At 38.4% G+C, this 14296-nt stretch overlaps 1 protein-coding gene across 1 annotated transcript in view; it reads left to right on the forward strand.

The window, feature by feature from the left end:
- Positions 1 to 14296, forward strand: part of LOC149318247 (glypican-5-like) — a 514926-nt gene that overhangs the window by 91877 nt on the left and 408753 nt on the right. The window lies entirely within an intron of this gene.

Consider the following 14296-nt stretch of genomic DNA (forward strand, 5'->3'; position numbering starts at 1 on the left):
GACTGGGTGACCTGTGTTCTTGCCCAGTTTGTTCTCCAGTGCTGCTCACCACTGATGTGGTAGGCAATTTCAAGGCTCCTGTTGTTCTCCCTTCTTCTGATTTCTTTATCTTTGAACACAACATCTCTTCAAAAGGAGTAGACTTTAAAACAGGATTGTAAACAGAGATGAGATAACTTCATATGGAGGACAACTGGTCTCTTTTGAATAGAACATATGACTACCTGTCCCAATCCATTTCCAATAAAACTTGTGTATGGGTAATACAAACTAAAATAAAACAACAGCACAATGAAACTATACATAGAAGAACAAATAGTTGCTTCTTTGCATGGTTCTAGGCAACAAACAGGATGTTTTTCAGAAGCAGCTAGAGTAATTAAGTTTAATTTTTTATTTGTTATTACAAGCTTATTTCACTTCCTAACTCCATGTTCAAAGCAGATAAATTAAAAATAATTAAAGAGGCAAATCCATTAAAATTATTGTTGTTACCACCATACTATCTCTACAACAATTGTTGTATTGTTGTTACCACCATACTATCTCTACAACCATCAAAACAATTTAGACCAGATTGAAAAGATGTGGGAAAAGTTCTGATTCCACACACAGAAAGAGAAAGCAAAATTTTCAGCAGATGCCTAATGTTGTGATATGCAATTACTTTCCTTTTTGTGTGTGACATAAAAAGGTTTTACAGTGTTTTATTGTGTTGTCCAGTGCATCTGATGTGCAATAAAATAGAAAACCCAATTCAAATTGTGATATAAAAATGCATCACTGATCAGGACAATTAACCACGTGTCTTTAGAATATTTTGTACTGTCAGTAATAAAAAAAATTGTAGGAGAAATAATATGAATAGTTTGTATTCAAGAGGTATAATGTGCCAAGGAACACAAGACTGAGTAAAGCATTTGCAGTTGTAATTTGCAGAAAAATGGCTCAGTATCTGTTACACTTCTTTAGTTAACATGATCATTCAGAAAAAAACATCTGGGGTAGCTGTGTTCACTATATATCAAATCCAATAACATCCAAACGATGATACCTTTATAGGATCAACCAAAATGCATAATTCCATGTTGGAAACTTTTGAAGTTATACTGGCTTCTTCATCAGGCAAACAGAAGAAAAAAATTGAAGATGTTAGTCATAGGTCTGCATATTCTGTATCTGGTCTTAGTCCAGATGGTAGGGAGGGCTACCTGCAGGCTGGCACCTCCTTCTTTGGCCATGTGGTCTCTGGTAGATTTTCAAAGACAAATAAATTTGGATGTTATTGGATGATCATGTCAGATTTTAATATATATAATGTGTGTGTGTGTGTGTGTAAATTTCAAAATAAGCTGATTAAACTGAGTTTCTATTGAAATCAGTGAAACTGCATTAAGTTAATCAGGACATATTTTGAAGTATTTTGGATACATTCCATTGCATTTGTAACTGTATTGTGTAAATTACGTTGTATGCAGGAGAAGATGGGATATATTCAAATTCAAATATACAGTTCAAAAAGGGTGTTAACAAGCTGGAGTATCCAGACGAGGGTAACCAAAATGTTGAAGGGTCTGGAAATTATGTCTTATGAGGAGCGACTTAGGAAGCTGGATATGTTTAGCCTGGAGAAGAGAAGGTTAAGAGGTGATATGATAGTCCTGTTTAAGTATTTGAGGGGATGGCATATTGAGGATGGAGCAAGCTTGTTTTCCAGTGCTCCAGAGAATAGGACCTGGAACAGTGTATGCAAGCTACAGGAAAAGAGATTCCACCTAAACATTAGGAGGGATATCCTGACAGAGTTGTGCGACAGTGGAACACACTCCTTCAGAGCATGGCGGCATCTCCTTCTTAAGGGCCATCAAGTTTTTAACCAGACACTGGATGGTCATCTGTCAAGTATGCTTTGATTGTGTGTTTCTGCATGGCAGGGGTTTGGACTGGATGGCCCTTGTGCTCTCCTCTGACTGTATGATTCTATGATTAAAATGTATAAATATAAAGTTTAAAAAACAATTAAACAATTTTAAAAGTTAAAACAGCTTTGAGTTAAAATGTAAAATGTGTTAAAAACTCTATACAAACTTTAAAATATAAATGGCTTTTAAAGCCCAATGCTAGGTAGTTTGAAAAATGATGGCACAAACATGTTTTTATCTGCCACCAAAAGGAGGGCAGAGATGGGGTCATCCTGGCCTCTCTAGGGAGAGAGTCCCAGAGCCTGGGAGCAGCTACTTTCCACCAAACAAGCCTGAGATGGTGGTGGGACAGACAGAAGGGCCTCTCTGGAAGATCTCCACACTCTAGTGGGCTCATAAAGGGAGATATGGTCTTCAAATAACCTGGACACAAGCTGTATAAATAAATATGAAAATAAATATCCCAAATCAATATGAATGTGATCGTTGCTTTGTAGTGCAATCCTATGCCCACCTACTAGGGGCTAGGTTGGCCTCCACTACTCGGAGGACGTTCTCCATAGCTGCCCCAGCCCTTTGGAATGTGCTCCCCACAGAGCTCCGCTCGTCTACTACCCTGGCCCAATTTAGGAAGGATCTTAAAACCTTCCTATTCCAACAGGCATTCCCCGAATAAATATCCTGTGGGCCTCCCTCCTCTTCCGTGGCCAAGAGGTTGGGCTATGGGGTTTTTTTTGCTTGCTGTTTGATTTTAATTATGTAACTATGTATTTTTGTATATTTTATGGTGTATTTTTAAATTGTTGTAAGCCGCCCTGATCGTAGGAAGGGTGGCATATAAATAAAAATTTTATTTATTATTTATTTATTACTAAGCGTACCATTTAATTCAATGGGGCTTCAGCCTATGTACAGGTGAAATTCATATCATCTGAAGGATCCATTTCAGGACCCTTCCTGTAATATGACTTTTGTGCATAATCTGGAAGGCTACTTCTCTTATCTGAAGTGAACAATGACTTGTTCTGTCTAGGTAGTTGTAAGTCCTCCAGTGCAAGCATATCATAGATTCATGCTAGAGGACCTAGAAAATACCGAGAGAGAACATTTTTTGAACCTATGTTATACAAACTTTTGTAAAAGGGAGTAAATATTTAAATATAATTGGAGCCCTTTAGAATTTATGCAAGCTCGGGATTTCAAATGTATCTGGACTCCGTATTAATGGTGCAGGAGATACATATCCTTGAACCTATAAATCTTCCATTAACACTTATAAATTTTATGTTATAAGAAGCAACAGTAAAAGAGATGAACAGCAGCTGTGACTAAAAGTTTATACTGATCAAAAGTATAGGTGTGATTAAATCCCAGAGTTCTAAGACTAGAAAGTCACATTTGGTGCTGAGATTCATGGCTTCCATGATTAAGTTATGGGTCAACAGATCAGTAATTATGAATGAATTCTTTAAAGACATTGATAAACAGGCTCTGTCAGTTCCTCCTGCAAGTGCTACTTCTCAAACCAAAGCAAGTGCTACTAGATTAATGGAGGTTGCTTTATGGGAAAAGGTGTCTCAGGTTTAGAAAAGATTATCAGCCACTGTGTACAATTACACTTGGGAAAGGTACTGTCATTAAAAATGATGACTTCTACCTGTATTGCTTATTTTATCAATTTGGGCACAAGAAGGCAAACCATCTATTCCTCATGTAACCATGAAGATTTGTAGAAAGCAGTATTTAGTATGCATTTTTTCAAGGCTTTGATGTGCGTTTATTTTAATTTGTATATCTGGAAAGAGTGCAATTATGGAAGAACAATTAGGTACATTTCATCAACTGCTAAATCAATGGGAACTTGGTAAGACAATGCTTGGTTCCATGGGTTTACATTAAATTTGATTTACACTTATGATTAGTCCCCCAAATTTACAATGGTCTAAAACTGTTTGACATTGAAATATGTTGTCACACCTCTTCTCTGGTTTTTCTTTTATTCCTTTCCACAACAAGGACCTCACACTAAAATGAACTTTAGCACTGCAGTGTGCTATGATGTAATTCTCATAAAACCCATTTCTTCCACCTTGTAGTGTTCTGTCATACTTTTCCCCCCTCTCTGCTTCAGCTTCTGCCTTTAGTTTGCAATTTCCCACATCGGAATGCAGTGTCAGCATCCCCTTTTCTCCTCTCGCCCTTTAAAAATCATAATGAGGTTAAAATTCCTGTGGCTTCTTTGTGTGATACCTGTGGAGTTTTTCATTTTGAAAATTCTCTGTGTGTGTGCATATTTATTATTGTAGCCGTGGATGCATGGCTTTTGCACAATAAGATTCTTTTTAATGGAAATTATATCACTTTACTATGTTTGAATAAGGTCTTTACCCTAAAGGAATGTGTAACTCAGAAATTCCTTACAATTTCCAGATGCTGGGACAAACAATAAGAAATGGGTTATTACCGTCATCTCTATTTGTAAGTTTCCTTGGCAATCTGGACAAGGTAGACCTCTGTGGAGATCCTGACAAGCAATTTTAATGTTCTTAATGACTTCACTGATTTCCAGTCAAGTGTAAGAAAGGTTTTTTTCCTCTCCAGACATCACTTTTTAACACATGGCTAGAGCAGATGGGCAGGAAAAAGCAGTGCAATCCTGCATTTTCTGAAAGAGGGTCGAAACCCCACTATCCATATAGCCCACTCCCAAGGTGGGCCAAACACACACAAACAATCTGCACAGCGTGGTGTCAAGCCTCACTGCATTATTTTTTGTTGCCTTCCCACCATGCATACATATCATCACACAAGCATATCACCTGCAACCTCGAATTACCTCCCACATCTTGTCCAGATGCCATTCCATAAGATGGTCACCCTTTTGATCAGCCATACAATTGCACATGCAATGCTTTGCTGGTATTCCCTTTGTCATTCATGGCTCTCTGACTTTTCTAATGCAAGCAAAGGGGTGCAGGCTTGAAACAGACATAAAATGATTTAGGGACTGTACTATGGAAGAAGATCCACAACTGTTCACTGAATCTAACTTCCTCCTAGAATCCTTCCTTGTAGCAGAGTGACAGTTGTTAACCAATGAGAAGGCTGCTACTGCAGTGTAGCTAACAACATGCCACCTCTGCCTTCTCTTTCAGATATGCAGGATATGTTATTGTCTCTTTGCCTTAGCATCTTGGCATTCTCCATGTTTTCCAAAACTTGATCAAGGGAGAGGTACATAGAAACAGTCACAAAATACTCTGCCCATCTAAGCACATCCCTGATTGATATCTAGCAATTTGATCCTTACTTAACGAGTTTTAAATTCATACATACTACAGATTGGGATGTCTGAAATCCATTTCAAATTTTCTTGCACCATATGCCTGCTTTTGAAGTTACAGTTACATGCTCTCCTTTTACAGACCAAAGGCAGAAAATGGCCTGAGGTGCACAGGTGTGTAACAGTACCAGAAGGTTCAGATTTGTTAGTGTGAGGCACACACCTGTCAAATCTTTTTAGACTTTTGCCAAGTGAAAGATATCTTGTATTTCTGTCTGATCTTTCAAGAAGATTGTCTACATATGTATGCACATATATACCTTTTCTCTCAGGTGGCTTGTATTTCTGAGGTGCACTCCAGGTTGCCAAGGCTGGATTCATATATGACTTCATCTTCACCTTTGGACTCTTTCACACAGGACACTTACCTGTGAGTAAATCACCATGAAGTTTTCAAAAATCGTGAAAGAAGCATGATCAGGGTTCACACTCCCATGCGCTTCTCCCATGAGTAAATCATCATGGAGGCATCAGCGATCACTTCTCCTGTTAGTAAAGTGTCCTTGGAGCCACCATTTGGTAATAAAGGGATCTTCCATTATTGCCAAATGGTGGCTCCATGATGATTTACTGATGGGAGAGGCAAGCAGGGTTGTGAACCCTGATCATGCTTCTTTCATGATTTCTGACCATTTCATGGCGATTTACTCACGGGTAATCCTCCAGTGTGAAAGAGTCTTTTGTCTGTGTAAGTGTCCCATTGGCTTTAGGAGACAGCAGCTGCAGTCCCTACAGGTAGCTGGAGGGCTCCATTCCAGTTTAGTTAATTTAGACCCCATCTTTCTACCATTTCCAAACTATAAAGTTAAAACAAAACAATGTTAAATCAAAATTCAACTCAAATAAGTAAACCATAAAATTAAATAACAACATCTTAAAACAGAACATCAAGCATGATAACTTGTGCATATATAAAGTAAATGCCTGACACATAGATGTTACAAATGTACTGTTAAGATTCTGTCAAAATCCAGCTGTTGAGGAGCATCTTTACAGTTCTATCATAAGATTATGTTATCAATATGTAGGATTGTCCAAAGTCTATCCACGTTGTACAAATAGTACAATAAATTAGCATTTAAAAATACTTAGCAAGAAAGGAAAAGGGGTACATCATCTTGCATGAAAAGATTAATCTACACAGCCAATTAATGTCCAAAAGTCTATCTGAATAAGGAGGTCTTCATTTTACAGAGATAGGAGAGCAAGAGGAAGCCTCTCATGGAAGGGAGTTCCATATTCTGGGAGTCTTCAATGTAAAGGTTTCCTTGTGTTCTCACCAGTATTTGTGAGGATAGTTGTAATGAGAGGAAGAGAATCCTCATTGAGGAGAACCCTGTCTATGCTCTAGCCCCCCAAAGAAATCCATTCCCAAGGTTTTATTCGAAGGGTAACACAGTTGGCCCTCCTTATACACAGATTCAAGCATCCATGGCTTGAAAATATTCAAAAAATGTATAAATTTCAAGTATCAAACCATGATTTTTCCATTTTATATAAGAGACACCATTTTACTATGCCATTGTATTTAATGGGACTTGAGCATACACGGATTTTGATATTCATGGGGGTTCCAGGAACCAAACCCAGGATATAACAAGGGTCCACTGTAGTGTGCCCCCCCAATTCCTCAGAGACTCACTGGTGGGATACATACCGCCATATAGTACGTATTGTATACGTACTAGGGTTAGGAAGGGGCGGTGCTTCCGCACCCCCCTAACCCTAGTACGTATACAATACGTACAAGATGGCGGCGCCCCTTCCACATGGGCGCCGCCATCTTTACGTACTGGACACATAGCATCCAGACGTGTCGCGGCGCCTATGACGTCGCGAGTCCGCGCCAGGCGCCTCGCGACGTCATAGAGGCGCCGCAAGAAGCAGCTCCGAAATGGAGCTTCTTTTTTGCTCCGCGCGGGAGCCGCGCGGTTTGACTGCTGCAGCTCCCGCGCGGAGCAAACGGCGGTGGCGGGGAAGCGCCGCAAAGCGGCGGTTTGTATCCCGCCACTGTTTCCCTTTATCCTCCAACATGTCTGTATAGTGGCTGGTGGGTGGGGGAGCTAAAGATGATCCAGCTATATTCAGATGGTCAGACTCATGACAATTGCATCATTCTCCATTACCTCCAGAGGACCCCTGTAAGCTCCCAGAGAGTACCAGTGTCACCACATGCCAACTTTCAAAATATATATAGACAATCCTTGGCTGCCCTCCACCCTTCCACAGCTAACATGTGGCCATGTCAAGGGGCAGCAGAGGAATACAGTGGGTCTGGGTGGAGAAGAGACTTGGGTAATTTGCATTTTCTACCCACGGTGAGAGATATTCTAAACCTGCACGGAAAGGAAGAACTGCATCATTATGCCAGCACTATGAAGAAGAAGAAACACTAGTGTTAATATATTCCAAGAATTATAAACTCATTACATCAGGAATGTTCAGTTTCTGAAGGAAAAGCGACAGAGAGGAAACAAGTCAGATTTTGGGGGGCATGCACCACTAATCACTGTTGGACCACACTGTTGCAAATCACAATTCATGTACAAGAGGTGTACTACGTTTTCAAGATACAATATACTGAACCCAACATTCAGTAATTTAGACCTAATGCTAATGATATGTGCACCACTTGTTACTGCAATCAGTGGCTTGTAATATAATTACAATGCAAACATTCAGCTAATATTGTGGTTGAAAATTTATTTTATGTGATTGCTGGCCAATAGTGCAGTTTATGTAGTTTAACAGTAGGAAAATGCATTGTTTTGTCCCGTTCATTTGTCAATGGGAATTTAAGATTTTCAGTATGTCCTTTTTGAGTGAAAAAGTGCATGGGAATTATCAGCACAACAGTCAGTCTTGAGAAAATGTACAAAAATGTGAAAATAGAACAAAACAGTGAAACTTTTTGGCATGTGTGCATTTAGCCCCAGTGGCTGTACCTTTCTGAATGTTAGGAGTTTCTTCAAGATGGTCAATATAGCCATTTCTGCTCTTATACTTTGAGGCAAAAAAGTGTTTCTGTGTCTTAAAGTAATAGTTATAGACTTTGAGCTCCCAGGTGTTGTTGGACCCAAACTAGCAAATTATCTGGCCATTGGTCATGCTAGCTAGGGCTTCAGGGAATTGAAGTCCAACAACTTTTAAGGATTCAAGTTTGGGAATTCCTGAAACCTCTTGCTATTGAGAAGTGGGGTGCACACATATAACAATATTGTGAGATACTCCCAGGTCTTTGTTTACAAATGGTTCAACAAAACATCTACAGATGGAAGGTGTCTTTTTTAATCTACACACTTTGCAGGTTTTTCAAGGTGATAAACCTTCCAGATTTAAAGGATCCATATGTTCCTTTAGAGTTACATAGCAAGTACTGTAAAGTGAATTAAGGAGATACATTATGTTAAAAGCTTTGTAGGCATTGTGTTGTGTGAATAACATCAGATGCTGGATATTACAGGCAATATGTCTATGGAACATACCCATTAATTTACTCAATCTATCATTATCAAAATTGAAACAACCAAGCTGGTAGTATGGCATTTTGTGTTGGAATTGTGAATGCCACAGCACAGCACAGCTTGTCTGGTTAATCCAGACTGATCCAATAAAGATTAGAAAAGATTAGTCCATTAGAGGAACTAAACAATGTCTAAGCTGACCATTTTTACATCTTCTGCTACTTCTTACTACTTGTCCAGTTACAGAACAGATGTCCAGTTTCACCTTGTTTAGAAAAGTCATAGCTGTTTATCATTTTAGAAGACTAGGGGAGATCTTCAAGGGAAGCTTGAATAATCCAAACTGAAAAATATACCATTTACAGACACCTGTTTCTAGCTTTCTAGTCCTACCCTGCTTGAGAGAATAATAAAAATATGAAAAGGTCCATTCATTCATTGAGATCTTTCCTTTTCCTGGAACAGAAATACTTGCATTCCACGTGGCATACCAAGTAGAAATCCCAGTTGTTGCCCCTTCCCCTCCCTCCAAGTTGTTGGTTATTTTTAACCATTGTCAATAATAATAAATAATAATAAAACTTTTATTTATATACCGCCCTTCCATTGATCAGGGCGGTGAACAACATAATACAAATAATACATACAGTAAAACATTTTAAAAACAATCATAAAACCCCCGGTCAGCTCTCCAAATTGCCGTCAGCAAGAGAGAGAGGCCATCTAGGACTTCATTCAGGGAATGCAGTTCGAAATAGGAGGGTCTTTAACTCCCTCCTAAACTGAGCCAGGGAGGTGGCTGAGCGGAGCTCTGTGGGCAGCGTGTTCCAAAGGGTCGGGGCAACGATGGAATACGTCCTCCTCGATGTCGAGGAGAGTTTAGCCCCAGGTACCCTAAGTAATTGCTGCCCAGAAGTTCTGAGGGTGCGGGGCGGAATGTATGGGGAGAGGCGGTCCTTCAGGTATCCTGGGCCCAAGCCATGTAGGGCTTTATAGGTAATCACCAACACCTTGTACTGTGCCCGGAAGCGAATAGGCAGCCAGTGCAGGTCTTTGAGCACCGGTGTTATGTGGCTGGTCCTGGAAGTACCAGTGACCAGCCTGGCCGCCATGTTCTGTACCAGCTGTAGCTTCCGGGTATCAATAATCAGTTTGTTGTGCTGAACAAACATGTTTTTAAATTAAAAAATTCTTTTTAGAAAGCATAGACAATGAGGCAGCATATTTCAGATACAAATGAAAACATTTGAGGAGTGATATAATGTCATATGCACTTTTAGGTTTTCCCTTCAGACCTTACCATAAACTATCAAAAATGGAAGTGACACGCACAAACTCACTCTCCTTTCATAGGTTCAGTTTAATAATGACCAAATTCTTTTGAGTGAGACTATTGGTCCATAAGCCCAGTATTTTTACCTCTGACCTGCAGCACATTTCCAGTGTTTCAGGCAGGATTCTCCCCCGCAGAGGGAGCCCGGCTACGCAGAGGCTCAAGACAAAGTACCATATTGACTTATACCATGTATAAGTCGGTTCAGGTTTTTGGGGTCAATTTTTTTACCTAAATTTCTTGAACTATACATGAGTATATATGGTACTAACCAGATCTAACACTGCTTAGCTTCCAAAATTAGAAGAGACCAAGTGTTTCCAGGGTTGTATGATGGCCTTTGTTATCTGTACTTACCTTGTCTCACAGGAAGAGTATTTGAGCATGTAGCTTTAAAATATGGCCATGAAATAAAATAATGTGCAGATTGGAAGTGGTAGGGAAGGAATATAAGAAACAACTGTATTGCCATCTTTAAAAAAAAATAGCCATAAATACATAACTAGAAAAACATCAACTGTGATAGAAAACTATTTACATCAAACAAAAAACTTTTATCTAATCCAAAATAAAATATCTAATAACTACGTTATATTTTATTTCAGTAAAATTAAACATAAGTTAGTCAGTATTTTAACTTGGCAACAACATTGGTCTCTTTTAGGTACAAGTTTAAATATGACTTTTTATTAAAGCTTTGGGGGCTCACTACCTCCCTAGTAGAACCATTTTTTCCCAAGCTCTGTGCCACTGCTGCCATGATTATGTGGCAGAAAGTGTCTTATGTTGTATTGCTGCACTCTATATTAGGGACTGAAAGTATATAAGAAAATATTTGAAAAAAAGGTAGGAAAACATTGGGGTCGTTTAATGTTGTGAAACTCTGATAAGATTAATCCTGGATTGATGAGTATCTCCATAGTTTGGGACTTGTCCTGTACAAAATCCTACATGTTTCTGCACATAAATATTATCTCATGCACATCATATATTATTTCCTGCACATACATTGCTATTTCCTGTGCAAAAAATGCTGTAATTAGAGATTTATTCTGTGTAAAATTCACATGTGATTGATTTACATATCAAACAACATATTCTGTACAGGAAACAGCTTTTTTTATAGAAATACTATTATATTATTATTTGTGCAGAAAATACTATTTCCTGTGCAAAACAACAATTTAAGAATTTTGCATAGAATAAGTCCCAAACTGTTAACAAGCATTGAAAACTGCAGTTTATGAAGACTTTCTCTCAGTAGGAATAATATTGGTAAAATGATTTGTTCCCTCCTTTGAGAAGAACTGTGGCCCCATTCACACTACAAAAATAACGCAGGGTGAAAATGGGTTATTTTCGTGGCATTCACACTCACCCCAACTGCACTCAGTGCAGTTTGAGGGGGGGGGGTGCTATCACTCTGATGGCAAATGCAAATTGCAACAGAGTTAAAATACCATTGAGAGATTGGGGAATGGAAAATATAATAGGAACTACTGCATCACCACAGAGATCTGGATCACCTTGGAACAAGAAAGTGTGAATGCCCCCTTAGTGAAGAATTACACCCCTAATATATGTTCTGCCTTGGTCTAAATACCTTAATGGGCCCAAGTGCATGCACACATCAGCTCTCTCTCCAGTTCCTGACCCATGGCTTTAGGGTGTTCAGATGTGCACATGTATAAACCTTTCATGTTATGCCAATGAACCCTGATGTCAATAAGTGAGAGGGATATGGTTACCCATACTTTAAAGCCATTGCAGTGGTAGGAATCACCTCCTCCAGCATCACCCACCCTAAGATTTGCCTTGCTGCCTGGAGACCTAAGAATTCCATGAGTGTTCAAATGGCTTACTGAGATCTGGCAGCTTCAGGGTTCATCATCCCTCATCTTGCAACAATTTATAAAATGAGAAATGATGAAGGTGAGACTTACCTGGACACTAGTGACCTGGGAATCCTGCCACCCAATCCCTTTTCTCTAGCTGTGTTAGGATTTGTTGTTGTGTACCTTCAAGTCATTCCCAATTTATGGCAAGATTTGTTCAGAGGCAATTGAGACATGAGTAAATAGTTTAGAAACAAATGAAGGTGAAGATAAAATTTGATATAGTATGTGTATCTTCTTCTTGAGTCAATTAATGCCTTAAGAGTCAAGGGGGATTGTATTGCATCTGGGACAAAATAAGGAGTGGAGCATGAGCTCTGTAATGGGAAATGTGACTGTGTTCAGAATATTTTAATATGCCCTAATAAGACTTTGGGTTAAGGATTAAAGCCATGTGGTTAGGAAAATACTTTGATGTGTGTCATAGTTTCTGCTTTATTTGCACTTTTAGAAGTGTAGACTGTTGTAACCCTTATTCTAATTAGCATATGGCATTTAGCTGCTTTGTTGCTAGGCAAGTATTTCTGAAGATCCCTTTAATGCATACCATAAACCCTCACTGCATTATTCTTTGATGGAGTTTTTGTGGTATGCAGACAAATTAATTATAAACCTTTTATGCAACCCTTTGTTTGTGGGTACTCAAGTGCTAAGCTCTTGGGTTTTCCACCATCTCTTAATTTATTTTTGGCATCTTCACCAACTTTTTCATTTTTCTAAGATGCTATTTCTCAAAGTGTAGAGAAAGTTCTTGCTGTTTGGTAATGATATTTGAAAAGACTACTTTCCATTTCTTTTTGAGATGTAGCATTAATTGATGTCAGGGATGGGAAATAGTTGATTTGTGGTCAGGTCTAGCCCTTTCTAGCCATTTGCTTTGCCATGTTGGTTCTACCAGTTTTCAATCAAGTAGCAATAGGGGGAAAACCTCTCTGTTTACTTCTGGGTTAAAGGTACAATTAATATTTGTAAGCAGTTCCTTTTTTTTACTAAGGCCTACCTGCATGTTATGTTAATGATATAATTAATGAACATACTACAGGTTTTGAAAAATGAAGAGACTACTTTGATCAGCCCTGGAGTTTATGGGGATGTTTAATTCTTCTTATCTAAATTATAGTCCTGGTATTTTATTTTATTTTTAAATCCCTCTTTCTACATAACAATTACCTTTAGGAGAAAATTTCTCCATCCATCCATCCATCAACCTTTATTAGGCATCTCAATAGTCAATATACAACAAACAATACAATACAAAATTAAACTAAAATAGTTTACATGAGTACTTTAAAAATTTATCATCCTTAAAATCATCTAACACTAAACTCTAACCATTATTTAATTTGTGCCAGATTTTTGTTGCCTCCATTAGAAAATTGACCATCAATCGTGTAATCTGTACATTACAATCCTCCAATAAATGTACTAGAGTTATATCGGTTAAGCAGTAGTTCATTTCCATTAGTTTCTTTAGCAATTTCTCTCTCGGTTTTTGATACAACGGGCAAAGAAATATAATATGTTGGAGAGTATCTGGAGATAGTTCACATATACATATTCGATTTGCAAAAGGAATCCTCAAATATCTACCCCTGGTGACACAGGAAGGGTGAATATTCAACCTTGCGAAGAGGAAAGCTTTCCTCGAAGCCTGAAGGGACAATGATTGAAAGTACTTTGGCATCTCACCACAATAGGGGGGAATGCCAAATACAGAAGGGGAGCACACTCTGGGAGAAGTGGAATAAGTCATTTTATAGTCCCAACTCAATAAACAATCCTTAATTGTCTTGAAGCACTCCTCCTCAGTTAGGAGGAGTAGAGAGTCCAGACTTAGGCCCTTTAATTTTAATTTATCTTCATAGATTTTTGACCAATTAGTATAATAATTATCAGATAAAAGAAACCAAATTAGACTAGATCTATTAGGTCTATAGTGGATTTTTAGCCATGATTTGTACGCCATCAACCAAGCTGTGGTCTCGAGTGTATCCAGACCAAGGTCACCATATAATGTTAGGTGATGAACACATGGTGGGATAGATAACAATTTCCTACAGAGTTGTGTTTGTAAACTTTCGACCTTCTTATTAAAAGCTGTTACCCAAACAGATATACTATATAGTATTTGTGGTCTTATTTTGGTTTTGTAAATTTTCATAGCTGCAAGGAAATCTTGGTTTCCCTTCTTATAATAAAAGGATTGTAGAGTCGCCAGAGATCTTTTTTCCAGATTGAACAACCTTTTCTTTCTGCTTTGCCCAAAGACCATTATAATGGAAAAGAACACCCAAATATGTATACATTTTTACCTGCTCTATAATTTGATTATTCACCTT

The sequence above is a fragment of the Sceloporus occidentalis genome, unplaced genomic scaffold (assembly GCF_023333645.1).
Source record: "Sceloporus occidentalis isolate IW3139 unplaced genomic scaffold, rSceOcc1.0.p SCAF_2, whole genome shotgun sequence".
Classification (NCBI taxonomy): domain Eukaryota; kingdom Metazoa; phylum Chordata; class Lepidosauria; order Squamata; family Phrynosomatidae; genus Sceloporus; species Sceloporus occidentalis.